Source organism: Pleurodeles waltl, chromosome 1_2 (genome assembly GCF_031143425.1).
Source record: "Pleurodeles waltl isolate 20211129_DDA chromosome 1_2, aPleWal1.hap1.20221129, whole genome shotgun sequence".
Lineage (NCBI taxonomy): Eukaryota > Metazoa > Chordata > Amphibia > Caudata > Salamandridae > Pleurodeles > Pleurodeles waltl.
In genome coordinates, this window is record NC_090437.1 from 1,134,406,974 (window position 1) to 1,134,434,870 (window position 27,897).

Sequence of the window (27,897 nt, forward strand, 5' to 3'; positions counted from 1 at the left end):
CCGCCATTGCCGGCGGTATTCATGCCTCCATATTCCGACATTTCCGCTGGCCCAGCGGACGGTAACAGCGTTACCGTCCGCTGGCCCAGCGGAAATGGCACATCAACATTTCCGCCGGCTCGTAATAGAGCCGGCGGCAATGTTGATGTGCAGCGGGTGCAGTAGCACCGCTGCCCTGGGGATTATGACCGCCAGGTGGAAACCTGGCGGGAAAATGGAGGGGCCGGCGGCATGGCCGTGGCTTTTGCGCCACGGTCATACTTGCTGGCGGGACACCGCCAGCCTGTTGGAGGTGTTCCCACCAGCAAACCGCCGGCCGCCAGGGTCAGAATGACCCCCATAGAGTTTGTGGGCAAGAGATCCTGCTTCAGCGGACTCAAAGTACAGGTGCATGAGCATCTGCTTCAGCAGTGTGCACTATTTTTAAAGTGGCCCAAACCCATTTAGACATACAGAGGGGCCGGGAACATGGAGGGTTAAGCGAGATCTTCTGTTTTGGCAGGAATCATCATCAGGAATTCCCTGATGATGATTGAAAATGGCGCCATTGTTTGTCGGTTTGTGGCTGCAGATGGTGTGTTTTGCTGCTGCTGAAACAACACAGAAACAATGCAGCAGAGAATGAGAGTGGACAAAAGGCACAATTTTGAGCCTGATAACTCTGAAGCCAGGGAGGAGTCTGAGGAGGTGGTTCCAACCACGGGTGATATACAGCAGATGACGGGGCAGGCAGTCTCTGCTGCAATCAAGGTCAGGGAAGGCCAAGCATCCCCCAAGAGACCCCGTACAGTGCCACCTGAGCGAGCCAGGGACCTAGAGGAAGAGGGGGGGGCAAGGCAGATTTATACAGGGGCAGAATTAGAAGAGGTTCTTCAGGGATTGTAGGAAAATTAGTCATCCCCAGATAATCAGGTGGGTGGCAAAGGAAGATGATTTCTTTGGTCAGTACAAAATGAAGGAACCAGAAAGCTTGATACTACATGCTGCAATGTGAAGTGTTCATTAACTAATCGAAGGAGGTAGGTAAGCACGCCTTTCCCTGCTTTTTGATTAGAAGATAGCGGGCAGGTGCCAGATATGGATGAGGTCCTGGAAAGCAGATGCAACACAAAAGAATTTGCTAGCGCATATCTTCATTACAGGATATGCACTAGCACCTATGCTTTGGCACAAAGAGGACTGGAAATTGATGACACCAGTAAATCCTGCAACAGCTTGGAATTTTTTTGAGTCAAAAGGAGCATTTGGAATGGCTTTCCAGCAGAGAACGGGTGTGCCCTTTTCTGGAAGGGGCGTGGCCAGGTAGAACCTACATGTAAAAAATGCCAGCTTCAGAATGCTAGGGCTTCCACATTGAACTCCCCAGCCCTCAAAGCATGACTACACTGGGAATCTGGGTCAATTGCCAGCAGAAAGAAGGCTGCTGAAGTTTAACAACAAATTGTAGCACCTCAGTGTAGGAGAGTGCTTGACAACGTGCAGCATGGACATCAAATTCCATTGCAGCAAAACCCAGGATTGTTTTTATCCTGCTCCATTGCCGAAGGACTCAATAAAGCAAAAGGCGTTGTTGGAGGGCATTCACAACCTGTTGCTGAAGAATACAATAAAATTGGTGCCAATCTCTTAGGAGAAGAAAGGATTTTATTCATTTATTTTTTGGTGAGGAAACAGTCAGGGGAATTGAGACCAACGATGTACCTGAAGAGCGTGAACAAGTTTGTCATGCGCATCACATTTAAAATGATGTCTTCTGCAGTACATAAAGACTGGAGATTATTTGGTGTCATTATACCTTTTAGAAGCCTATCTACGTGTCCTGATACATCGGGATTCCCAGAAATATATAAGCTTTGCAGTGAGAGAGAAGCATTGTCAGCTCGGTGACATCATCTCCATGGGTGTTTACCAAGGTATTAGAACAATTGGTGTGGCACGAGACCCTATAACATCGCTGCCACGAAAAGGAAGGAGGGGCTCACCCTTCTGCGTCACGGCACCCAGGGTGAGGCAATCTGTACTGTGGGAGCGGCGGGGGCACTGTGTGGCCTCTTCACACATCAGTGGCAGCAGAGTTCTGGTGAAGCTGAAGAACAAGAACAAGGGCAATGGTGGGCAGCGGGAGGTAGGTGGGAGGGTTTCTCACCACTCTGTGCCTTATGTGTTACAGGCAGTGAATTCACTGCAAGGATAAGGTCATCAAGTCTTGTAAAGAAGAAGTAGGTAAGATGAAAGGGCAGGGCAAGGAGAGTGACACAGACAAGCAAGACAGGCCAAGGGCTCAGGAGACCAGGGAAAGTGGGGGAAAGGTGCAGCAGGAACCTTTAGAGAGTAAAGAACTGAAGGTGAAGAAGTTACCCTACATGGGGACATCTAAGCCTTTAGGAGCACACTTAATGCTGTTAACTAAGGAAAACATATGGGAAGGTGAGTATGTAGAAATGTTAAAACTATTAAACAGGAAGCTTTGGGCAAAGGAAGGGATGAAAGAAGAAGAGTACGAGCTGGCAAAACGGCCTGAATTGCAGGTGACCATGGAAAATTGGACCACGGCTTTGTTGATTTATGTGAGAGTGTACTGTGAAAAGTACTTGGTCGGTCATTTTATTCAAATACATGGACATCGCACGAAAGGCATATATCAATTACGGTGGGTACTCCTGGGCTTAGTATGATAAGGTACGCAAGGCAGTAGACCCGGAGGCTCAGTGGGGTGAAATAGATTCTAATCTATGACAACAGACCATGGGCCCGGCAAAGTTCAGTAAGACAATTTTTATGGGCAGAGGCCTCCCCATAGTTTATCTCCCCTTTTTAAGGGCAGGGGTTGGATAGTCAGGTAAGAGTCAAGGTAGTGCGCCCAGTAACACAGACATGCCACCAGGAGCTTGCTGGGACTTTAACAGAGGCTCCTGCACCAGGGAGTATTGTAAATTCTGACATGAATGCTTGAAGTGCTCTGGTCAGCATGCTTTGGTCCACTGGTATGGGGCAGGTGGATCATCTGGAGGAATAGCAGGGCAATGGTCAGGGCCGAAAGGAGGTGTTCGTGGGCAGCGGTATGTGCAGTCTGGAGGTTTAAGGGGAGGTCGAGGTGCTCAAGTTACTGGGGGGAAGGACTCCTACTAATTGGGTTTCTGGTTGGATATATATGAGCAACAGGAAGACGCCAGACTGTTATTGGACAGTTTCACACAGGGTTTCAGATTGGCCATCAGGGTCCTAGAGCGCGACGGTGGGCTGACAGCCTTAAGTCTGTGCATGCACACAAGCAAGTTGTGCGAGACAGACTTATGAAAGAAGTGCAGGAAGGTCATATGGCGGGCCCATTTGTGAACTGGACTTTACAAAATGTGATTGTGTCCCCAGTTGGAGTAGTACCTAAGAAGGAGAAGGGCCAGAGGGAGACTCAGTGAATGACTACATACCAGAAGAGTTGATATTAGTGTCCTACTCGTCAGTTGACCTTGCCCTTACATTGGTGGAATAAGTCAGACAGGGGGTGCTTATTGCCAAGAGCAGTCTTAAGTCAGCTTTTTGGTTGCTGCCAGTACACCCTGCCAATTTGGAGCACTTGGGCATACAGTTTGATGGTCATTGGTATGTAGATAAAGCCCTTCCTCTGGACTGCTCCATTTCTTGTGCATTGTTTGAGGTTTCCAGCACTTTTCTACAATGGTTATTTACATACATCACAGGAAATTACTTGGATTACCTTTTCATTGTAAAAGCACCCAGGTTATTGGAATGCCAGAAATTAATGACCAGATTCCAAGATATCATGACAGATTTGGGAGTGCCGTTGGCATCTGTGAAGATAGTTGGGCTCTCTACTGAGGTACCTCTTTTAGGTATTACAATAGACTCAGGCCCTCATTATGAACACGGCGGTAAACACTGCTCCAGCGGTGGTGGCGGTAACAAGTGCCAACAGTCAGGCGGTGTGGACTGAGAAATTAAGAACCACCTTAAAAACAGGTTGCCTGAAAACCACTCGCAGCCAGCAGAGGTGTGCCGACAGCGACGGCAGAGCCTACCCACAGTCCGACAGAAAGGCCCTACCCACCCATCAAATAATGAAGCACTAGACCGCCATCAGTTCCAGGGTGGGAACTACTGCCACGCAAAGCCAGGCGGAAATGAACCAAAGAAAAGGAAACAACACACCGAGGCAGAAATGGATAGAGAGTTGCAGATCATGCCAGCCCTGCTCCTTGCCATATACCTCCATGCCCGAGACTGCCGACGAAGACGATGACGGTAAGTACCACAACCTACTAAACAACGGAAGAAAGGGCAGTTACATACCCACCCACTCCACCCACCACGCAATCCACCCACAACCCTTCACAACAGCACAAGCCATGCACCCCACTGCAAGAGGTACTTACCCGACACAAAGCAAATCCAACCTGCCCAAAGTACACACATGTGCCCAACACCCCCAACCAAAGAAACTATGAACCACGGATCCAGAGTGTGCCATGAACAACACTGGCCACACAATTTTTAATTCAGCTCAATGAGTAACATAAGTGCAACATGAGGCCAATGGCCAGTCCATAGTTCATAGTCTGATGGGCCAAATTGGCCCCAACTTGACTCCCACAAGTGCAAAGGTACTCCACCTCATAGGGGCAACAATGGGGCATCCAGGCACCTCAGGGAACAGGGGCAGGGGCTGGTGGGGGTGGGGACTTACGACTGGGAGGGGTGGGCTTGTCCTTACATTTCAGAGGGGGCTTGGCTCTGGACCTTGAAGCAGGTGGAGAGGACTTGGCCTGGGGTGCAGCAGATGTTCCAGGGCCAGCACGGGGTCTCTTGCTCACAGAGGAGGTAGCACGTGAATGGGAAGGGCGGACGGGGGGCTGTGACGTGGGAAGAGGTGGGTACATTTAGGGATGAGACGGGGTGGGTCAGTGGCTTCGAATAGGTCAACACAGGATAGGAAAAGTTTTTTAGGGGCATTTGGGGTGGACCTGGAGGAAGGCGTGGGAGTGGAGGTAGAGGGAGTGGTTGTGACAGGTGTAGGTGTGAGTGACGTGGATGCAGGTGACTGGACAGTATGCTGAGGTGTGGTGGATGTGTGTTGGGTGGATGTTTTGGTGCATTTGAGTGTCTTGAGAGGAGGGGGGTGGACACAGTGGGACAAGACAGGCTAGCAGTGTAAATGTATGTTGTCTGTGTGTCTGCAAGTTTGGTGAGTGTGCTGCACGTGACAACTAAAGTCGTTGTGGTGAGTGCAGGTGTGTTGTCTGGGGTGCATGAATGGATGTCTGATTTTGTGGTGTCGGCAAGAATAGGGTTAGCAACATTGAATGAGGGTGCAGTTCCTGTGGGTGTGCATGTAGAGGGGACAGACAGGGAGGCAGAAGATGCAGGCACACTGGGGGAAGTGGACGTTGGTGTGTGTGCCTCTGGATGTTGGCTGTGTGTATGCCTGTGGTGGGAAGTGTGGTGCTTGTGTTTTGAAGTGTGCTTCTTGTGTGTTGAGGTGCGTGCCTGCGTGTCAGAATGTGTGCTTTGGACGGGTGAAGGGGGTGGGGTGCTGGAAGGGGTGGAGGTGTTTGGAAGGGGGACGGAATGACCAGGGACACTGGCTGCCATCAAAGAGGAGGCCAGAGCCTGAAAAGATCTCTGTAGACCAGACACTGCATTGTGAATGCCATCCAGGTAGGCATTGGTCTGCTGCACCTCTGATGCTAGCCTCTGGATGGCATTGACAATGGTTGTCTGCCCTACAGAGATGGTTCTCAGGCGGTCAATAGCCTCTTCCGTGAGGGCAGCAGGGCTAACTGGGGCAGGGGAGGAGGTGCCTGGGGTGAAGGAGACGCCCACCCTTCTGGGTGAGCAGGCACGGGCAACTCAGTGGGGAGCAAATGGGAGGGCAGTGATGGTATGGAGGGTGGCGGAAGATGCACAGAATGGGTGCGCCCACTATGGTCCGCCACCGCCTGGGAGCTCCCATCGGAGGAGGTATCAGAGTCACTACCTCCAGTGGTACTTGCCTCCCCCGTGGTACTCCCCTCGCCCTTCAACCCACTGGTCCCCTTGGCGTCGGACTACTCTGCTTCCGTGGAACCGTGGGCCGCTGCATCCCCATTCGCCGTGCCACAGCTCCTTCACCAGATGATGCTTATGTACACAGACAACACAAGAGAACAGGGATGGGGAGACAAAACAGGGGAGACAATTGTAAATAGCTGAATGGAGGTACATGACTGGTTCACACATACACCCACCCTGCAAATATTACACCAGGCAGCACCTACCGCTATTCACATGGCTATGCCCCAGACTAGTGGCTACAACCCTACTTTACAGCCATTCCCTAGGGCACTGAAGGACCTGAAGTACTGCAGACCTGACCCTTACAACCCTACTCCCCATGGAGGCCATTATGTAGAAGGACATCTGTCAGAGTCCCTGCCACTAGACAGCATACATAGCACAGCAGACTCACACATCCATCAAGGAGCCATACTATGGTTTCTGTACTCACCCCCTTGTGACTGCTGTGCAGCCTTCAAGTGCCCATCCAGGTCAGGATACGCCACTGCCAGAATGCATCGCATAAGGGGGGTCAGTGCCCGACAGGAACCCCTTCCTCGTTGGGAGGACTTCCCCAGCTGGGCCTCGCAGATCTTCCTGACCCATCGCCGCAGGTCTTCCCACCGCTTCCTGCAATGGGTACTCCGCCAGTTGTAGACCCCCAGGGTCCGCACCTCCCTGGCGATGGCCTGCCATAGTCCCCTATTCTGATGGGCGCTGACCTATATGGGACACACAGAAAAAGGAACACAGAGGTCAGACAATGGACATTACATACAGCTGGCTATACGTCCACTATGGGACGGACATTTACAACAGCATAACAGCACACACACATGCAGCATGTCAGGAACCCAGGACTATACAGCGTCAAACATGCACACATGTTTACAGCCATCTACCACCATTACACACATCCATGCCCTAAATCCTCCTCCTCAACTGTACCTCTGGTCGACTGTAGAGCTTGGCGTAGAGGGGCAGGACCCCGTCCACGAGCTTCTCCAATTCCTCGCTGGTGAAGGCCGGGGCCCTTTCCCCTATCACACATGCCATTTCCAAGACCAGAGACAGGACACAGCAGCACACTGAGTGGAGTACCTGCATGCACAAGATCCTGGAGTCAAGTGAAGTTGGGGTGACGAGTTAGCGTACCCACTGTGGCGGTGTGCCCTGTAACCGCCAGCAGCGATTATGATTCGCTAAGAATCCCCATTGACAACCATGTTAACCAATCAATGGCCGCACGGCGGTGAACACCGCCTTACACTATTACATCAACCGCAAGTGGTATGAGGTCACTTCCACTCCAACATTTCTGGATTACAGGGGGCAGACATTTTGGCCTTTACTACACAGTTGTTAAATCCTCATCTGCCCATGCAGGCTCTATTGTCCCCAAACCCCCATAGGCATGAACAAATATATATTTACTCACCACAACAGTCCTGATGTATCATTAAGGACATGTTACTCTCATTTCACACCTACTATGCATATGTGTCTTTGACTTGTATGCCAGCTGTGCTGAATAGGAAACATTGTGGGCAGATGTATGTGTGTTCCTCACATGTGTTCTATACTCCTCCTAGGTACAGACCCTCGTGGCGAGGGAGGGCCCCATCAGTGTACAGACCACTTGTTGATTTGAGGACCATGGTGGAGCGTCACATTATTATCAATTACAGATTCACTCGTAGGACTATTCATGAACTTTGTGCATTACTGGATCCTGCACTGAGACCGGCTAATTGGAAGCAGCATGCCATCCCTACTGAAGTGCAGGTACTCTCTGCACTCCATTTCCTGGCTAAGGGCTCATTTCAAGTGGCAGTGGGCACAGGTTTTTCACAGCCCATGTTTAGCATTATACTGTCCAGATTCCTGAATGCATTTGTACGACACCTGCAGTCCTATGTGAGGTTTCCCTCCCTGCCATCAAGTCGGACTTCTATGCCTTTGCCAACATTCCCCATGTGATAGGTGCCATCAATGGAACTCACATTGCTATCTTCCCCCCAAGAGTCAGTGAACAGGTGTACAGAAACAGGAAGAACTTTCACTCCATGAGCATTCAATTGGTGTGTACTGCACACCAGTACATCTCACATGTGAATGCCATGCTCTCTGGATCAGTCCATGATTCCTTTGTGCTGATGAACTATAGTGGAACAACTACAAGGGGACAGAGGATGGATCATAGGTAAGTGTGTAGCATAGCATAGTCAGGCTGTCTACCACTGAGGGGTGTCAGTGACAGTCCTGTTTTTCACCCTTTTTAGCTGATTCTGGCTACCCCAACATGCGTTGGCTCCTGACACCAGTGAGGAATCCTAGGGCAGATAAAGAGAGGAATTACAATGAGGCCCATGAACGTACTAGGAGAGTGATAGAGCTCACAATAGGTCTTCTGAAGGCTAGATTCCGTTGCCTGCATATCTCTGGGGGATCACTGGCCTATGAGCCTGAAAAGCTGGGTAGAATAGTGGTGGCCTGCTGCGTGCTGCACAACGTGGCTGTGAGGAATTCTATCCTCCTCTTGGAGGAGTTGGGTTCTATATATCCAGACCAGCTTCCTCAGGGAGGGGATGAGAGCGATGGTGATGATGAGGAGGAAGAAGATGTACATTCCAGGAACCAACTGATACAACTTTACTTCCAGTAACTATGTGGGACTATTCAATGATGTTGCTGTCTGTGCAGCATGCTGTCAGTGTGCTTCTTCCTCTATTGGGGTGTTGGGTCTATAGACATTGTCACTGTGACCAGGTTTGCATGGGCCATGTAACAATATGGTCAAATTGTTTGACAATTCTGTTGGCACAACCACTTGTTATGTGTGGGGTAAAATTCCTGCTACACAGATAAGAATAAATGAATTCTAAGACTATTGCATCCACAATTCCATTTGTTTCAACATAATGACAGGGTACATGGACATTGGTGAACAGGTGTTTTATTTGGTGCAGAGATTACATTGTGCAGTTTACAGTGATGGGAGTGGGCTACTGGTGGATGTCCAATATGGCTACATGGTCGCAGTGTTTCTTGGCAGTGGTGGTATGTCCATCTATCATTTCCATTTTTTGTGGTTCTTTTTACACGGTGTGGACGTTGGTTCAGTGGCACCCTTGGAGGGAAGTTCCTGCCAGAGTCACTTCTTTGAGGGGGCTTTGGTCTGGGCAGGTGTTCCTGTGCCATATCTGGTCCTGAGCGACCGTTTGGGTGCATGGTGTTGCCCTGTACGGGTTGAGATGCAGGTCTCCTGTGTGTCCTGCGATGGTTGCACAAGTCCGGTTGCTGCTGCTGATGTTGTTGGCTAGTCTATATCTTGGCCTGTAGTAGGGGCTTCCTTGTCTGTGGGGGCCTCAGGCTGGGTTGGGACAAGGTGCAGCAGCACACCTGCTATGGTGGCCATGGTGGTATTGTGCAGTTTCCACTGGTCCATGGCCTCTTGGTGGTGTGCTACCTGCATCCTTTGACTCTGCTCCAGGCTGGTAACTATGTGGGCCAATCTGTCCTGGGTATGGTAGAATGCTCCTATGACCTCAGATATCACATCCTGGGTTGCAGCATCGATCCTGTGACCTCCCCCCTGGGCCACTGATGCCCTCCCACTGGGCCTATCCCCCTGTGACTGTGTCCCCTGCACAGGTCTGGTGGTACCACTTGTATGGGTCCATCGTCTTCCTGCCTGTTGGTAGGGGGTGACTGTGGCCTCTGTCCATGTGTTCCACCAGTCTGTGGATGGATACACAGGTGTGGGGACAGTTGCCCGGGGCTGATGTTGTTGGCTGGGTGGTAGGGGTGTCAGTGGTGTCCTGGGTGGGGCTGCTGGATGGTGACAGTCCCAGACTGTGTGAGGGGCCAGGGTGTTTTTCACTGTCCAGGGTTCCCTTTCCAGTGTCCTGGGTGGTGCCTTTGTCTCCATGGGGGCACTGCCACTCCTTGTCCTGTCCGTCAGGGTGGCATGGGTGGTGGTGCCTGTTGGGGGGAATGGACATGTCTGTTACAATTGCATGATCGGATGGAGTGCACAGGGCTGTGCTGTTTTGTGCAGGTTTTACACTTTGCATTTTGCTTAGGATGTGGAGGTGTATTGTGGGTGGTGTAGTGCCTTTGTGATTCCTTACAGGGGTAGGTCGTTGTCCACAGGGGGAGGGATGTGGGCCTGTTAGTGGGTTTGTGGGTATGCAGGGTGACTGGATATTGTGAATGTGGGCTGGGTGTGGTAGTGGTCCTGGTGGATGTTGGAGGGGTGAGGTGGTGCATGCATTACAGGTGTGATGTAATTGGGGTAATTGTAGAAGACTTACCAGAGTCCTTTCCTCCAGTGAGTCCGGTGAGGCCCTCAGGGAGCAGGATGGCCAGTGCCTTTTCCTCCCAGTCAGTGTAGTTGGGTGCTGTTGGTTGAGGTCCTCTCTTGGTCCCCCAGTCTTCTGGACTGCAATGTTGTGCCGGGATGCCATGGACCTCACCTTCCCACGCAGGTTGTTCCATCTCTTGAGGATGTTGTCCCTCGTGCGTGGATGGTGTCCCACTGCATTGACCTTGTTCACTATTGTCTGCCATAGCTCCATCTTCGTGGCGATGGATGTGTGCAGGATCTGTGCCCCGAATAACTGTGGCTCGACCTTCAGTATCTCATCCACCATGGTCCTTAGCTCCCTTTCTGTGAAGTGTGGGTGTTTGGGTGGTGCCATGGTGTGTGTTGTGGGTGGTGTGTTGTGTGGACCTAGGTGAGGGTGCTGTTGTGTGGTTGGGTGTGTGTATCGTGTATTGTGGCGTTCAGTGTCTGCTTCTGGAGTTCTCTGTATCAGTTGTCCAAATTTCATTGCAAAGGATTGTGGGGTGTGTCTGTGAGTGTTTTATAGTGTTGTGGATGTGTGTCAGGTTTGTGGGTTTCAGACTTGCCAATGGTTCAGTTCTTACTGTTGGGTCCCATTGCTGGCGGTGGCGGTCTGTACCGCCAATGGTCGTTCGGCTTCCACTGACCGCTGCAGTGATTTGTCCATCATTATTATTTGGAGGGCGGGGAGTTTCTGTGCTCGGCAGTGGTGGGTGGGAGGTCCTGCATTTCTGCCGACAAGGTCCTGGCCGTGACTGGTGGCTGGGATTTTTTGGACAGATTCTGATTTTTGCATCTTTATATGGCAGGTTTATGTTCACTGCCAATGGCGGACTTCTGTTCACCGTTGCCACGGCAGCCGACCGCTGGTGTTTACCGCCCTGTTGATAATGACCGCCTCAGTGTCTAGGATGGTCCGTTTCCCACAGGACAAGAGGATGGAGATGCAATTGTTAATTGATGACATGCTGTACAATCAGAAAATTACAGTGAAAGAAATTCAAGTGCTCCTCAGTCACTTGAACTTTGCCTGCCAGGTAATCAGAGCAGGGAGGACGTTTGCAGACGTTTGGCGCTTTCTGGTCAGCATCATGTGCGGTTGACAGCGGGCGTGAAGGAGGACCTGTGATGTGGTGTATTTTCATGGAATCCTTCAATGAAATTCTGCTGACTATGTGGCAGGAGTTGGAGTGAGACGCACATGTTTTCAAAGATGTGGCAGGGGGACTAGGCTTTGGTATTTACTGGCAAGGCAAATGGTGCACGGAGGAGTGGCTGCAGGACTGGAAACTCAGAGGTGTAGTATTGCCTTCTTAGAACAGTTTCCCTCAGTGGTTGCATTGCCATTACGGGGAACCCAATTGGCACACACGAAAGTCCTTTTAAGGATAGACAACATGTCTGTAGTACACATTGTTAATTGTCAGTCTGCTAGAGACCGTCAGGTATTAAAGCTGATGCAGGTGTTTGCACTGGTTTGTCTAGAGCATGACATTGCTTTTAGGGCTCGACTGCCAGGTGTGGACAATGACATGGATGCTTTGTCTCATTCACAGTGGATGAGATTCCATGGGCTTGCTCTGGATGCAGACCCCATCAGGACACAGATGCGCAAAGAATTATGGAGAACAGGAGACATAGAATGCTATAATTGGTTTTGAACTCTTTAGCAATTTCAACATGAGTGGCATACAAACAAGCATGATCACAATTTTTGAATAGTGGGGCTTGCTACTGGTTGGAGGATAAGGAATGGATGGAAAATGTATTGCACTGCATGATGACTCTAACTGAAAAAGGGCAGTTGAGAATCACTATTGCAGGAAAATTGGCTGGTATTGCATTCATGGGTAAGCTCTTAATCATCGTGTGCAGTGGACCTGAAGGAGATTCTAATCTTTCTCACCCTCATGTCATGGATGTTTCTTGGGGCATTCAGAGTATCCGATTGGGCACCAAGAGAGGACAGAGTATTATATGGCGGTGGTACAGTTCGGCCTCGTGGCAGGGGCTATTCGCACAGCAGCTACAGAGAGGGCCTATGTGCAAGCTAAATAAAGAGATGAAGGCCTTTGTAGGGAGAGAGGGATCAGCAGAATTGAGCATTCGGACATCAAGTACGAGGACACAGATTATTGTAAGGGTGATGGGGTTCATTTGTCTTTTATGGGTATGAATATTTTTGTTTGTTGCAAATTAAGGAGGCATTGAAGTCAATTTTGAAGGTTTCCTAGGTTACAGGATTTCGGGGGCAAAAAAAGTCTGTTAGAGGTCTTTCTGGCTGGTGGTTGGAGGGCAAATTATCATGGTTTTCACAAGTTTATGGTTGCGGATAGTGGTGATACAGACTGGAAAGGGAGGGATAGGGTAGGAGCACAGGACGTTTAAAGGTTGGTTTGCAAAACTGAAAGAGACTTTTCAAATGGAGAGAGTACAGACCATCAGGGAGGAAGACAGTATCACAATATTGCTGAGAGAGGGAAGGCAGTTTAGGGGAGATAGGTTTTCTTCCATGTCTAGTGAGATGGTAGTTTTGTAAGACAAAGGACAGGTTATGTAATGGTTATGTGGACCTGCGTCAATAAAGCGTCTGTTTCACCTTTTGTATCCTCATTTGCGGTTTCTTTACCCAGTTCATTAAACGAGAAGTGGAGTACAAACGTTCCACACATGCCTTCTAAATTAAAAAAATTGCAATGTCTCATTTTTAAGAATATGTTCATGTTTTCGTAAACTATTTAAAGTTCTGGCAGGTGTAAAACTAGATACATTTGATGATGAAATGAAATACACAAACATCAAAAAGGCACTATCCACAAAAACAATGTTATTTATGAAATAGAAAAACAATGTATTTTAACTGTAATTTTAATATGAAAATGCAGCTCCTATGACATTAGAAGCTAGTTGTTGTAAGACCATTTCCTGTTTTTAATAGACATGTTTCTTTGTAAATCTGCTCCAGGTCACTGGTGGGGGCCTCATTCTTCACATACTGCGCTGTGGGATGGGGGCTTGAGAACCAGCCTGCGCTGTATTCTGCATGTCTCACGGGCGTGCTTTGAAATGTATTGGCACATAACATAAGTGGGAAACTATATCCTGTGGATGACAAGTATCCAGTTGCTTTGTAGAATTTACCAGCGATGGTGCAGGTGTACAGAAGTACTTGTAGATACCCAGCGACTATCAGACGGTATTTTAAAGAGCTACAGAGATGAACGCGGCCGGGGCACAGATGAGACCAGATAGCTGTGTCCTCTGTAAAGCTAAGCTGTTATGACCCCTGTGAAGTCAGGCTGTCCCCACACACATTATTGAGCCCCACTGTTGCATGGAAGCAGACTATACTTTGTTACATTTTGATGCTATGCGCACTAGGACCCTTGTGTTTCTGGGCGGACTCTGAACAGGAACCATGTGATATGCGGGGAGGTGTCAGGTTGTGATTCGGAGAAATGTGACATAATGGTGTGTGTGAATGCATGTTGAAGAATAAAGACATGTTCACCCACAGCTCCTGTGTGTGGCATAATCTATTTGCACGTTCCACGGCTGGTGAAAACCAGACAACTGGCAATAAGAAAATGCTGTTATTTCAATGTATGTCCATTATTCACTTTTTCTTACCTGTTTCCTTTTCTGTTGTTTTTTAGTGATATTGTAATTATGCAAGCAGTTATTCGACCACCACCATTTCTTCACACACCTGGTGCATCCCCCACTCTATTACTTCAATGTTTATATGCCTTTGAATCCTATTTGGGGGCAATAGGTGCCGAAAAGGTCGCTTTCTCCTCACCACTGCTCCGGTAAGTGCTGCCATTGTTTTGGGCTTGTTTGGGCTTGTCTGGGCTTGTTTGGGCTTGTTTGGGCTTCTTGGCTTCTCCTCTCCCGGAAGGCCCCCCCACCTCCCTCCTCCTCAGAGCTCTTCCCGCTCCTGACTCCTGCTGCCCCCGCCCCCGCACTCCCATTGGAGGTTTCCATCCCTCCTCCCAGCTGCCTCTCCCTCCCACCTCCCCTCTTATGCCGGCAGCAGCATGGACGCGCCGCTGGCGTGCCAAAGGCCCATCTGCGCCAAGACCGCGCCCAGTGCCAGACCCCCTGGCCAACATGCCTCCCGCGCCACCGAACACCTTTAGACTGCCAACGAACTCCACGCCCTTAATCCAGGACGCTCCTCCATCTGCTTCCAGTCCACACCGACACGCACCAAAGGACACTTCTCCTGCAAAGCCTGCAATTTCACCTGCAACCTAACCTCCAAACTCCAAATCAAAACAGACAACTGCCTAAGATGCATCATACTTAACACCCGCTCCATCCACAAACATGCAATTGAACTCTGGGACCTCCTGACCACATACTCGCCCGACGTCGCATTCCTCACCGAAACCTGGATGAATTCGGCCTCGGACCAGACGTAGCCATCGCCATACCAGAAAACTACAAGATCACCAGAAGAAACCGAATCAACAGACCAGGAGGAGGAATCGCCATAGTCCACAAAAACACCATAAGAGTCTCCACCAACTCCCACGACACCATCAACTCGGCCGAGCACCTCCACTTCAAAATCCACATCAACGCCAACAACACACTCAGAGGAACACTGGTCTACAGACCCCCTGGACCCAGACCGCAATTCTGGACAACATCGCCGACGCCATCAGCTCCCAAGCCATCGCCTCAACAGACTACATCCTCCTCGGTGACCTAAACTTCCACCTAGAAAATAACAACGATATCAACACAACCAACCTAATCGACAACCTTGCCAACTTCGGCCTCAAGCAACTCGTCACTACACCCACCCAATCCACAGGCCACACACTCGACCCCATCTTCTTAGCCAGCAACCATGTCTCTTTCAGCCACACCACCGAACTCAGATGGACAGACCACCAATGCATCCACTTCTCCTACCAGAAACCAGTCACTCACCACCACCGCACACAACCCCCCTGACGCAACTAGAGCAAAATATCAACGGATCAACTGATCTCTACTCTCGCCCGGGCCCCACCCCCTGGGACCTCAGACCCCAACACAGCCACCACCAACCTGCATCACTGGATAGAAGATTGCACCAACACCCTCACACCGCTCAAAAAAAAAAAAAACACCTCCCACAGAATCAAGGCCAGCTGATTCACCCCAGAACTACAGGAATCCAAACGGCTATGTCGCAGAATGGAAAAAAACTGGCACCTTGACCCTACCAACTCCAACCACATCGCTTTCAAGGCTACCCTACGCAAACATCACCAACTGATCCGCACCACCAAAAGGATCCACTTCAAAAAACGCATCAACGCCAACGCTCACAACAGTAAAGACCTCTTCGGCATCGTCAATGAGCTCTCCACCCCCAGGACCTGCTCCAATGAACCCCCGCCATCACAGGAGTTCTGCAACTCACTGGCAACCCACTTCCATCGAAAGAAAGAAGTAATCCAAAATAGCTTCAAACCACAGACCCACCAGCTGACTACAAACACCCAAGAACCCAACGCTCCAAGCAACACCCACCTCTTCCACACCTGGACCCCCGTCAACATAGAGGACACCGCCACCACCATGGCCTCCATCCACTCCGGATCATCATCGGACCCCTGCCCACACCATATCTTCAATAAGGCAAACATCATCATCGCCCCCCACCTCTGCAAAACCATCAACAGCTCCTTCCAGTCAGCCACCTTCCCAGAAAGATGGAAGCACGCAGAAACCAACGCCCTGCTGAAGAAACCAAAGGCAGACCCAGACGACTCCAAGAACTACCGGACGATCTCCCTCCTCCCCTTCCCAGCCAAGGTCATCGAAAAAATCGTAAACAGCCAACTATCCCGGTTCCTGGAAGACAGCAAGGTGCTCGACACCTCCCAATCCGGACGCTGCAGAAACCACAGCACCGAGACTGCACTCATTGCTGCCACAGACGACATTAGGACCATGCTTGATGAAGGAGAAACAGCAGCACTCATCCTCCTGGACCTCTCCACAGCTTTCGACACGGTATGTCATCACACTCTCCGCACACGCCTCCACAACGCTGGAATCTGTGACAAGGCACTCAACTGGATCTCGTCATTTCTCTCAGGCAGAACCCAGAGAGTCAGCCTCCCACCGTTCCTGTCAGAAGCCTCCAGAATCATCTGTGGCGTTGGCCAAGGATCTTTGCTCAGCCCCACGCTCTTCAACGTTTACATGGCCCCCCTCACCAACATCGCACGAACCCACCACATCAACATAGTTTCCTACGCAGACGACACTCAGCTCATCCTCTCCCTCACGAAAGACCCTACAACTGCAAAGAACAACCTCCACAACGGACTTCACGCCGTCGCCAGCTGGATGGAATCAAGCCACCTCAAGTTAAACACAGACAAGACAGAAATACTCATCTTTGGCACCAACCCCTCAACGTGGAATGACTCCTGGTGGCCCACCTCCCTAGGAATCGCGCCCTCACCCACCACCCATGCACGCAACCTAGGCTTCATCTTGGACTCCACACTCAGCATGACTCATCAGGTCAATGCCATCTCCTCTTCCTGCTACAACACTCTCTGCATGCTCCGCAAAATCTTCAAGTGAATTCTCGTCGAAACCAGGAAAATTGTCATCCCACGCCCTGGTCAGCAGCTGATTGGACTACGGAGACGCCCTATATGTAGGAATAACAACCAAACTTCTAACAAAGCTGCAAAGAATCCAGAACGAATCCGCCTGCCTCATTCTGGACATCCCACGCCGCAACCACATTTCCCCCCACCTCAGAGACCTTCACTGGCTACCAGTATCAAAGAGGATCACCTTGAAACTCCTCATCCACGCACACAAGTCTCTCCACGACACAGGCCCAGCCTACCTCAACGACAGACTCACCTTCCACACCCCCACCCGCAATCTTCGCTCTGCCAGCCTCGACCTCGCCTCCATCCCCCGCATCCACCGTACCACCGCCGGAGGAAGATCCTTCTCTCACCTAGCCGCCAAGACCTGGAACTCCCTACCTCTCCACCTTCACCAGACCCAAGACATCTTGACATTCAGGAAACACCTCAAGACATGGCTCTACGACCAGTAGCTCCCCCCCCCCAGCGCCTTGAGACCCTAACAGGGTGATTAGTGCGCTCTATAAATCCTTGATTGATTGATTGATTGACTACACTCTTCGGGATTCAAAGACAGATCAACATTCAAACATCTTCCTCACATATGTTTCAGATGTGGGAATTCAAGTCATGTCAAAGGTGGAAGATATTGCCCAGCAAAAAATGTAGTATGCAGATCATGTGGCAGACTTGGTCATTTCACATTTGTTTGTCAGGGAGTCAAGAAAACTGAAACAAAGGTAGGGTGTGTTTCATACAGCAATAGTAGTGGCTGAGAGGACATGATTGCTCATATGAAAGATATGGTTTTGGTTATTAGTGATGGAAAATAAGGACAGGTTTCCTTCAAATTGTGAAGATCCGTTTGTTAATATATTAGTGGGAGACAAAGATTTACGCTTCTTGGTGAATTCTGAGGGATTACCATGATCACCGAGTAATTATTCTCAGCTAATTGGAAGAACAGGCAGTTGTTGGAGGATGCAGGATAGATTTAGTCAGATATTTTGAGGATATCTTGGAATTCAAAGGTAGGCACATCCAGGGGAAGGTCTATGTTGCAGTCACAGGGTTGAATATTCTTGGATGGTTTCCTCAAGATTTGACATGATACTGTGTCCAGATGCAAAAGAACAGGTGTTGACCATTAGCGTTTCCAGTTTTGTAAAAGAAATATTGAACAACTTTCCAACTGTCTTTTCAGGAGATTTTGGAAAAAATCTAAATCAAGATTAAAGAAGGCGCACTCCCAGTTAAGCACAAGAGGAGGGAAGTTCCTTTCAGTTTCAGAGTAGATTATAAATAGGAAGTTAATTTGCTCTGTGACAAAGGGATTATTGAACCTATTAGACCATCGATTTGGCTTTCTCTGTTGGTTGTAGCTCGTAAGAAGAACCGTGAGCTTAGATTATGTATAGGATTATTTAATCTATTGGATCATCGATTTGACCTTCTCCATTGGTTGTAACTCGTAAGAAGAACAGTGAGCTTAGAGTATTATAGATTTTCGCAGTCTTATTAAGGAGATTTGGATAGATTCTCACCCTCTTCCTAACATCATGGAAATGTTGACTGCGGTTCCAGGGGCAAACTCGATTTGGCTGCCGCTTACCACCAGGTCGAATTAGATCCAGAATCTAGACATCTCACGGAATTTGTATCTCCATCAAGGACTTCTCAATACTGTTGCATGCCGTTTGGACTTGCCTCGGCCACATCACTATTTCAATGTCTCATGGGAAATCTTTTTAAAGATGTGAAGAATGTTGCAATTTTCTAAGATGACGTTTTGATATTTGCTCAAGATAGACAAACTGACATATTGAACAAAGTTTTGACTATATTCCTGAATCAAGGTATAGTCTTCAAATGTAAAAAATGTGAATTATGTAAGACATCTGTAGAATATCTGGGGCACACGATTTCCAATACAGGTGTTCAACCTAGACCTGGTTTAGTGAACGCTATATTACAATGACAAATGACAGGCCACAAGCCATTAGTATATATTTTAGGAGGAACATCTAATAAGAATAATACCCCCGTATAGCCAGGCTGTCCATTAAACTGCTGCAATTTCAGTTTAATATTGAGCACATTTCTGGTGGGAAAAATATCCAAGCAGACTACCTGTCACATTTTCCTATCAATACTCAAGTGATAGAAAGTAAAATAAAATATGTAAGTGCCTATGATGATGAAGATCAGGATGACAGTATAGTGGCACCTATTGGAACTGAAAATGCAAGGAGCAGTGGAAGAGTGCAACTCAACAGGACAATATTCTAAAGTATATAGCTAAATACATTGCTGAAGGATGGCCTAAGGAAATGAATGGTGAGATTTCTATTCAATATTATGTCAAAGTGTCTGATGAACTGTCATTAGAATATGGTTTGATAATGAGATCAGATAAATTATTTCCTCCTGAGAAAGTGAGAAACACATTGCTAAAAAAGGCACATGAAGGGCAGCTTGGGGCTACTCTCACAAAACGCAGATAGACTAATACTTTTGGTGGCCACAGATGAACTTTGACATCAATTGTATGGTTCATGAATGTGTGGTTTGTTCCAGCAGTGCACTCCTATTGTCTTACCTCCTGGACCATGGATAAAATTGGGCATTGCTCTCAAAGAACTGTTCCATTCTTTGTCCTATCCTTCATGGTTTGCCTTAGTCCTAGACAACTACTATTCAAGATGGCCAGAGATAAAGTTTATTGGGAAACCTGATTCCAAAGCAGTGCAGGATTTTCTAAGAGAGGTTTTCAGGAGAGAGGGGTTTCCTGAGGTGTTAATCTCTAATAATGGACTTCAGTTTGTTTCAACTGGAGTAGAGGAATTTCTTCAGAAAAGTGGGATTAACCATCTAAAGAGGTCCCTCTATCAACCTCAAACTAATGGCCTGGTTGAGTACCTCAACAGTACATTAGGGGAGGGTATAAGTTGGCCTCTTATGCATAAGTGTGTAATACCAGTAGCTGTGAGGACTATGCTTTGGTTTTATAGGATGACACCTTAATCTACAACCACCATATCTCCGTTTGAATTACTGAGGGGTAGGAAGCCCTCAACTGAGTTTAAACCTGCTTGGATGTCTATATTGCTTAAATAGAGTTCATCCTTGTCTGATTTGGATATGATTGTGTGGAACAATGTTGAAAATGCTCAAGTGGAACAAAAAGTTTTTATGACAAAAAGAAGAGTGTGTCTGTAAAACATTTTGAGGTAGGAGATGTTGTCAGCATTAAAAAAGCGTTTTTTTGGAAAAAAAGGAGAAATAAAATATTCTGAACCTGTGAGAATTCACAAGATTTGTGGAAATGCAATACGTGTCAAATGTCACAACTGGTGGAATGTGGATAAAGTTCTGAAAGTGGATCCAAAGCTTTTTTCTATTGATGATCAGGATACCATGGCTAAGAATGTTGAGAACATTGCTACCATGCATGGTTTTGTAGAAAAGGACGATGTTTTTATTCATCCTCATCAGGAGGTTCAGAGAAGTCCTAGGCACATAAAGATACCCTTACGGTATAGGTGACTTTAGTCTACTTCCTATTAAATATGGCCCATGAGTAAATTTTAAAGGTATTGGTGACAATTTGAAGGTAGGGGTAATTTATTTTTTTTAAATTGAGTATTGTTGTTCTTACTGTGTTTTTTTCTTTCCTTTTCATTTTATATATATATATATAGTTTAGTTATTTTTACAATCTATAGAATTGTATTTTGCCTCTGTATGAGAAAAATAAGGTATAGGAAAAAAGGCATTCAGCATAAATGTTATTCGTCCATAAAAGGGTATTTGATTAATTTGATACTTCACATGACCCCGTTTGGTATTACCAGGCAAAAGTTAGCCGAGTGGGGATGCCACGCGGTAACCCTATACTAGCCAATGGGGCTACCAACTTTACCCACAGCATAACAACAGGTTGGAGGTGTTGCTGCTAAGACATATTGAAATGCATGTGTCTTACATAGCAAAATATTGCTCCCTGCCATACGCCCGAAAGGCCTTCTTTAGGGGAGACTTACATAAAATGTCAATGGATAGGGTTGCTTTGCCCTGGGTTTAAATGGTAAAATTGAACTGGCAGTGCAAGCACTGCCGTTCCTGTCTGCAGTGGCAGTCTGGATGCTATTTTATACGCTGTCACACAAAGGGTGGCAGAAAAAGTGCTTCAGCCGTGAGTGGATACTCTGTCTTACATGCCCTGGATCTCACATACTAAGGTACTTATAAGTAAGTCAGGCCTTGCCAGTTGGGTGTATCCAATTCAACATGTAATTTGTATGGGGTTGAGACACTGGCACTGAGGTCTGCTTAGTAGGCCTCAGTGCACTCTCAAAGTAAAAAAAAACAGCAGCATTAGTCCAAAAATGTGGGTGGGGGCATGTAAAAAGAGGCATCTCCTTACACCTATGCCAGTCATGTCTGAAACAGAATATGCCTATCTGAGCCGGAGAACAAGAATATGGCTGTGGTGTGGGCCTGTGAACATTTTCATGTATTCCTCTATAGGAAATGATTTACTGTCATTACGGACCACCAGGTGTTGCTCACCCTTTTTGGAAACTCAAAGGCCAAGATTCCTCATCGCATCAAAAGATGGGAGTTGAGGATGCAAGAATATGACTATGAAATTGGGCACAAACCAGGGACGGATCAGAACCCAGCAGATTAAGTTTCATGATCACCGCTAAATTGTCCTAGTTCGACATCCAGAGCGACCAAAGAATATCTAAATTTTATTGTGAAGTCCAGCACACCAGCGGCTCTGTCTGTGCATCAAATCATTGCAACAACAACACTGATCGTGACATGCCTATTGTCAAAAGATTAATTGAGACACAATCAGTGAGTCAATGCGTACGGCCTTTGGCTGATGATGCTGAATTCCAAAAGTTCAAAAATGTACAAAATGAGTTCGTTATCACACAAGAAGGCATAATACTGAGAGGTTTGAGAATTGTCATACCTGAGCGCCTAAGGCAAAGGGTCATCGTGTCGGCCCATAAAGTACATCATGGCATCGTAGCCACCAAAAGAGCACTGAATGACTGAGTGTCATTCCCTCGATTAGATGAGCGAGTAGAAAGGGAATTGAAAGCATGCCACATCTGCAATGGCCTGTCCTCCAAGGTGATGGAGCACTCAGTGATTATGTCTGACCTTTCTGCCCATGCCTGGGAAGGAGTCGCAGTTGACTTCTTCAGACCATTTGCAAATGGACAGCATCTTGTAGTAATCATAGACGAATATTCCTGTTTTCCTTTGGTGGAAACAATGTTCTCGACAACTCATGATAAAGTCATAGAAAGGCCTTCTGACATCTTTGCAACTTGGGGTATCCCTGAGATCCTCAAATCTGATAATGGCCCACTCTTCAACAGCAAAGAGTTTCTTGTACGACTCAACGTCAAACACCAAAAGAGTAGACTCCTCTGGTTACAAGCCATTGGTGTAGTCAAAAGAGTGATGGACACCCTCCAGAGGATAATTCAACAAGCGCCCATGGAGAGAATCGATCTGAGCCAAACTATGTGCCAGGCCATCCAGGCCTATCATCCAACTCCTCACAGTACCACGGGAGAGAGCCAAGCTATCTTGCTGTTTGAGAGAGCCATGAGAGCAAAACTATCTCAAAGGATACCCAATTGATCAGTGATTGCTGACAAACTTTGTGTTATCGATGCTTCTCGTAATAGCAAAATGAAAGCGTATGCTGATCAGCAACAAACACGCCCAGTAAACAGTCTTTGACAAGGGAGACTGAGTACCGGTAAAGCATAGACAGAAATGAAAGACGGACACCCCTTTCGCCACTGACCCTTTACAGGTGATGGGGCGCAAGCACATCACCATGGAAAATCCATCACTCAGGACACATCACACGTTAAACACTGACCTTGACACTCGCCAGCTCCTGGAACTACACTGGAGGAGACCACACCCTCAGTTCAGGCTCCTGAGCCTTTACCACTTGATCAGTATAGGGAAAAGTGCGGAAGACATTGTGACGCGAAGGGTTAATTAGCTTGAACAGTGTAGATGAGCGTGATGCCTGCTGAAGCCAGAGCAACGTGGAAAAATTCACGATGTTCACTTTCAAGCTTGTTTTTTTTTTTATGACATTCCGTAGATAAACTTATTTGCAGCTGCATGTGTAAGAAACAGGTTGTGAAGGAGATTCAGTCTCAACCTTGAGAACGAGACCACAGTAAAAGATGGAATGAAAACAATGGCCAGGAATGGCAAAGCAGCCAAGAGACATGTGCTTTTAACATAGCTAGAAAATGCTGAAGGGTTTCAGGTTACTTAAGCACTGAAAGGCGAGTGAGGGAATTGAAGCTCGCAGATGGAGTTGTGAAAACTGTCATCTTCAGACCCAGCGCTGCCTCCCTGTTGTGCTGTTCAGAGACTGTGACGCTCGAGGGGGAGAGAGGTCCAAGCGGGCGGTAGAGGGCTTCCCAGCATTTTGTGGACTAAGTTAAGTTCCACCCAGGTATGAAAGGCCTTTGTTTCTCTGCTCAATTATTATGATTGATTATTATGCTTGCACTGTGTTTATAATCTGGTATTCAGCTCGTTTATATTTTGCTTTCTGAACATCGTAGTGTGAGCCTGCTACAGTAATTGAAACATACATTTTGGTATGCAGTTAAGCAAAGCTAATCTGAAGAATTCAGCTCGTTTATATTTTGCTTTCTGAACATCGTAATGTGAGCCTGCTACAGTAATTGAAACATGCATTTTGGTGTGCAGCAAATCAAAGCTTATCTGAAGTATTCAACTCGTTTATATTTTACTTCCTGAACATCGTAGTGTAACACATTTTGGTATACAGTTATTCCAAGCTTATATCTGTCAATGAATTCTTTGCTTATATATATATATATATATATATATATAGATGCTCTTTATTGCTATTTTTATTCTGCAATTGTTGAAGTGTTAAATTCATACATTTCTCTGAAATTCTAGTAAAGCTAGATTGTATTTATAAATGGCGTGTGGTCATTCATTATACGTCCTTATTGACTTATACCGAACAGGTTTCAACCAATCACCTGGATAAGACATTTTGGTACCAGAAGTGGGGTATAAGTCAATAATGCCTCTTTGGGGACGTAAGAAAAGTGAGGCAGAGAGCGGAAGGCAGCATGGGGCAGAAGCCAGATCCATTCCCGGGTGGTTAGCAACTGACCCGTTCTCTGGTGGCAGGACTCCTGAACCGGTGGGCAGTGCCGGTGTTATGGGAAGCATTAGATGAGAAAGTGACTCCTCTCTTAGTGGAAGATGCGGTTGAGAGTGTAAAGCTAAGAGGGGCGAAGCTGGAGCTGAAAGCAGCAGGGCAAGTGGGATGGCTTTTCCTGTCTGCGCTCCGTACAGTATACAGGAAAACATGAACACAAGATGCAGAGATAAGAAAACTGCGGGATGAGGTTGCAGCCTTGCAGGAAAGGCAGTTACTTATGAAAGAAATTATAGATAGTGCAGTGACTAGGGGTGATCAAATGGAGGCAAGGTGCACCGCATTAGCAGTACGAGTAGCAAAACAGAAGAGTAGACAGAAGCCTAAAATACCCTCAGCTGTGCAAGTGAGGGCATTGGTACGCAAAGAAAACTGGGATCCTTATACTTGGGATGGAACAGTCTCAGATAATGATGATGACTGGAATTGGTAGGATGAGGTGGAAGTACGTGTAGCAGAACTAGGTGGAGTTTAAAGTGGAGAAGGACGTGTAGGTGAAATTGAAGGTGAAAGGGGAAGTGTAATGGAGGTTCACCCACTCGTGCAAAATAAATCAAAGGGAGTGGATGGTGGGCAAATACAGAATTCTCATTTGGTAAGAGATTATACACTAGGGGGGTTATTACAACTTTGGAGGAGGTGTTAATCCGTCCCAAAAGTGACGGTAAAGTGACGGATATACCACCAGCCGTATTACGAGTTCCATAGGATATAATGGACTCGTAATACGGCTGGTGGTATATCTGTCACTTTACCGTCACTTTTAGATAACTCGTATGTTTACGCAGATGCCTGCAGAGCCTTTGTTTAAATGGTTGGTGAGATTGTGGGACACTGGAGCAGATGGTACATATTTGTCACCAACTGAACTTTTTAAAATGGGATCAGTAACTACACATGCCATGTTAGGGCAACGGTTACGAGGTGCACAGGGGCAACAAGCTTTCTCTCTAATGGGTTGGTTGATGGAAGGAGTGAAGCAATTGTACCCCACTGCTATAGATGTGGAAGAGAGTTGGGGCCCTTGGCATACGATTTCAGAGGCAAAGGAACAACTGCGAGAAATGGGGATGCAGAACGCAGTGTATTCCCAACAGTTTTTAGGACCTGATGTTGAACCCGTGACAGCAGGGATCAGGGCACGGTTAATCAGAAATGCCCCTCTGCATATGAAAGGTGCCTTGTTGGCTGTTCTAGGACCCGCTCAGGGAAGACCAGTGGGGGATGTGGTCTTAATAATGGCACAATTGGAAGGGCTTGACAAACAAAAATCAGCAAGAGCAGTGGGGCAGGACAATAAATATAAGGGAGGAGAGTCTACAATAAAAGTGACCAGACGACAAATGTGGATAGATTTGTTGAATGCTGGGGTGAAGAAAGAGGAGATAGATGGGAAGCCTACCCCTTCTCTGCTTAATAAGTGGAAAGCTTTGCAGCGTAGACAGAAAGAGAAGGAGGCATTTGATGAGAAGCAGCCCTCAGCACCACCCATGGAAGAGCCTGAGAAGGAAAAAACAGAATCAGAGAAAAATAGGAAGGTGCCTGTCTCAACTCTATATCCCGACTTGTCCAGCGATGGCTGGGAAGTCCCAGACCCCTTATTATGAAGGTCAGGCCATACCCCGCGGGTCAGAGCAGTGCAAGAGGTAAGCCCCCGGGACAGGCGGCCATATGTACCTCTCATCATTTATTGGCACAAAGGAACACAACATGTTATGGCACTGCTCGATACAGGTGCGGAAGTAACTTTGACAAATGGAAACCCTAAGAGGCTGCCAGGAAAGGGTGTGATCATTAATGGTTACGGGGGTGCAGAGACAGAGGCCAAACCTGTTAAGCTCAAATTGTCAATTGGTAAAGGACCCCCGTTCACGGCAGAAGTATTAATAGTACCAGAATACATCATTGGCATGGATTTGTTACTAGGCAAAACTATTGATACGCAATGGGGAACATTTACTTTTGGTGTGAGGAGCGTACATATAAAGAAATCTAGGACAGTTCTGGTCGGGCATGCAAGGTGGAGTCCATTACATGTGCCTCCTCCAAAGGAGCCGGTGTGCATTAAACAGTACCGCATACCCGGAGGTCATAAAGAGATTTCAGAAACCATTCAGGGACTGCTAGATGCAGGCATGTTCAGGCCGGTTGTGAGTCCATTTAACTCTCCTATATGGCCCGTGAAGAAACCAGATGATACCTATCGAATGACTGTCGACTATCGACAACTGAATAAAGTGGCTCCACCCTTGGCAGCCACAGTCCCAGACATCATCACACTGGTGGAACAGTTGAATAAAGATGTGGGGGAATGGCATGCTGTGATTGATTTAGCAAACGCCTTCTTTTCAATTGATATTGATGAGGCCAGTCAAGACCAATTTGCAATAAGCTGGCAGGACAGACAATTCACATTCAGGAAGTTGCCCCAGGGGTACGTGCATAGTCCCACATTGTGTCCTGGGCTAATAGCCAGAGATTTAGCCAACGTCTCGGCAGGAAACACCCGACTTGTACATTACATTGATGACATCATGATCAATGGGGACACTAAAGAGCAAGTCTCAGACACACTGGAAAGGTTAATTGAATACTTACAGCAGAGGGGATGGGCTATTAACCCGAAAAAGGTCCAAGGCCCGGCACAAGAGGTGAAATTCCTGGGTGCTATTTGGTCAGGACAAGTAAAAAGAATACCGCAGAAAGTGATTGATACGGTACAGCAGCTAAAGATTCCTTCAACTAAGGCAGAAGCACAACGATTTATTGGTTTGATGGGATTCTGGAGACAACATATCCCTCACTTAGGATTAACACTGAGACCGTTATATCAAGTCACATGAAAAAAGCACCCTTTCCAATGGGGACCTGAACAGCAAGAGGCCTTTGAGGGAGCAAAAGATGCATTACAGAATTATTTTACGTTAGGTCCCATCACAGAAGGAGACCCGTTTGAGCTGGAAATGATAGTACAGAGCAGTAGCTTATGGCAGAGGCAGGGAAAAAAGAGAGTGCCACAAGGATTCTGGTCAAAGAGATTAACACCATCCATGAGCAATTACACCCCGTTAGAAAAAGAACTAGCAGGAGCATATTGGGCATTAGTGGAAATAGAACGCATAACTGGTGACCGGCCGGTTACCTTAATAACACGGGTCCCCTTACTAGGCTGGATTAGAGAAGGAGGGGTTGGCACTAAAGTAGGCAGGGTGCAGGAGTCTACCATCGTAAAGTGGAAATGGTATCTGCAGCAGAGGGCAAAACCGGGGCCAGCAGGAGTGTCGAAGTTACAAGAAGATATGCTGGGGGCAGTGGACTTACAGGCAATGGTACCCTCGCCAGAGCCATCTGAGATGGAGTCCTCACCATTTAAAACAGCCCCACCTTTTGAACAACTCACAGAAGAAGAACAGCAAAATGCATGGTTCACAGGTGGCACCGTCCGGTACCATCAAGGAAAAAGACAATGGGAAACAGTCGCATTCCAGCCTGCTACAGAAACGCTGCTGCTGCGAGCAGGAGATAATGGATCAAGCCAGCTTGCAGAGCTGCAGGGGGTAGCAGCAGTGATCAAACAGGCCCCCATCGGAGAGAAAACGTTTGTGTACACTGAC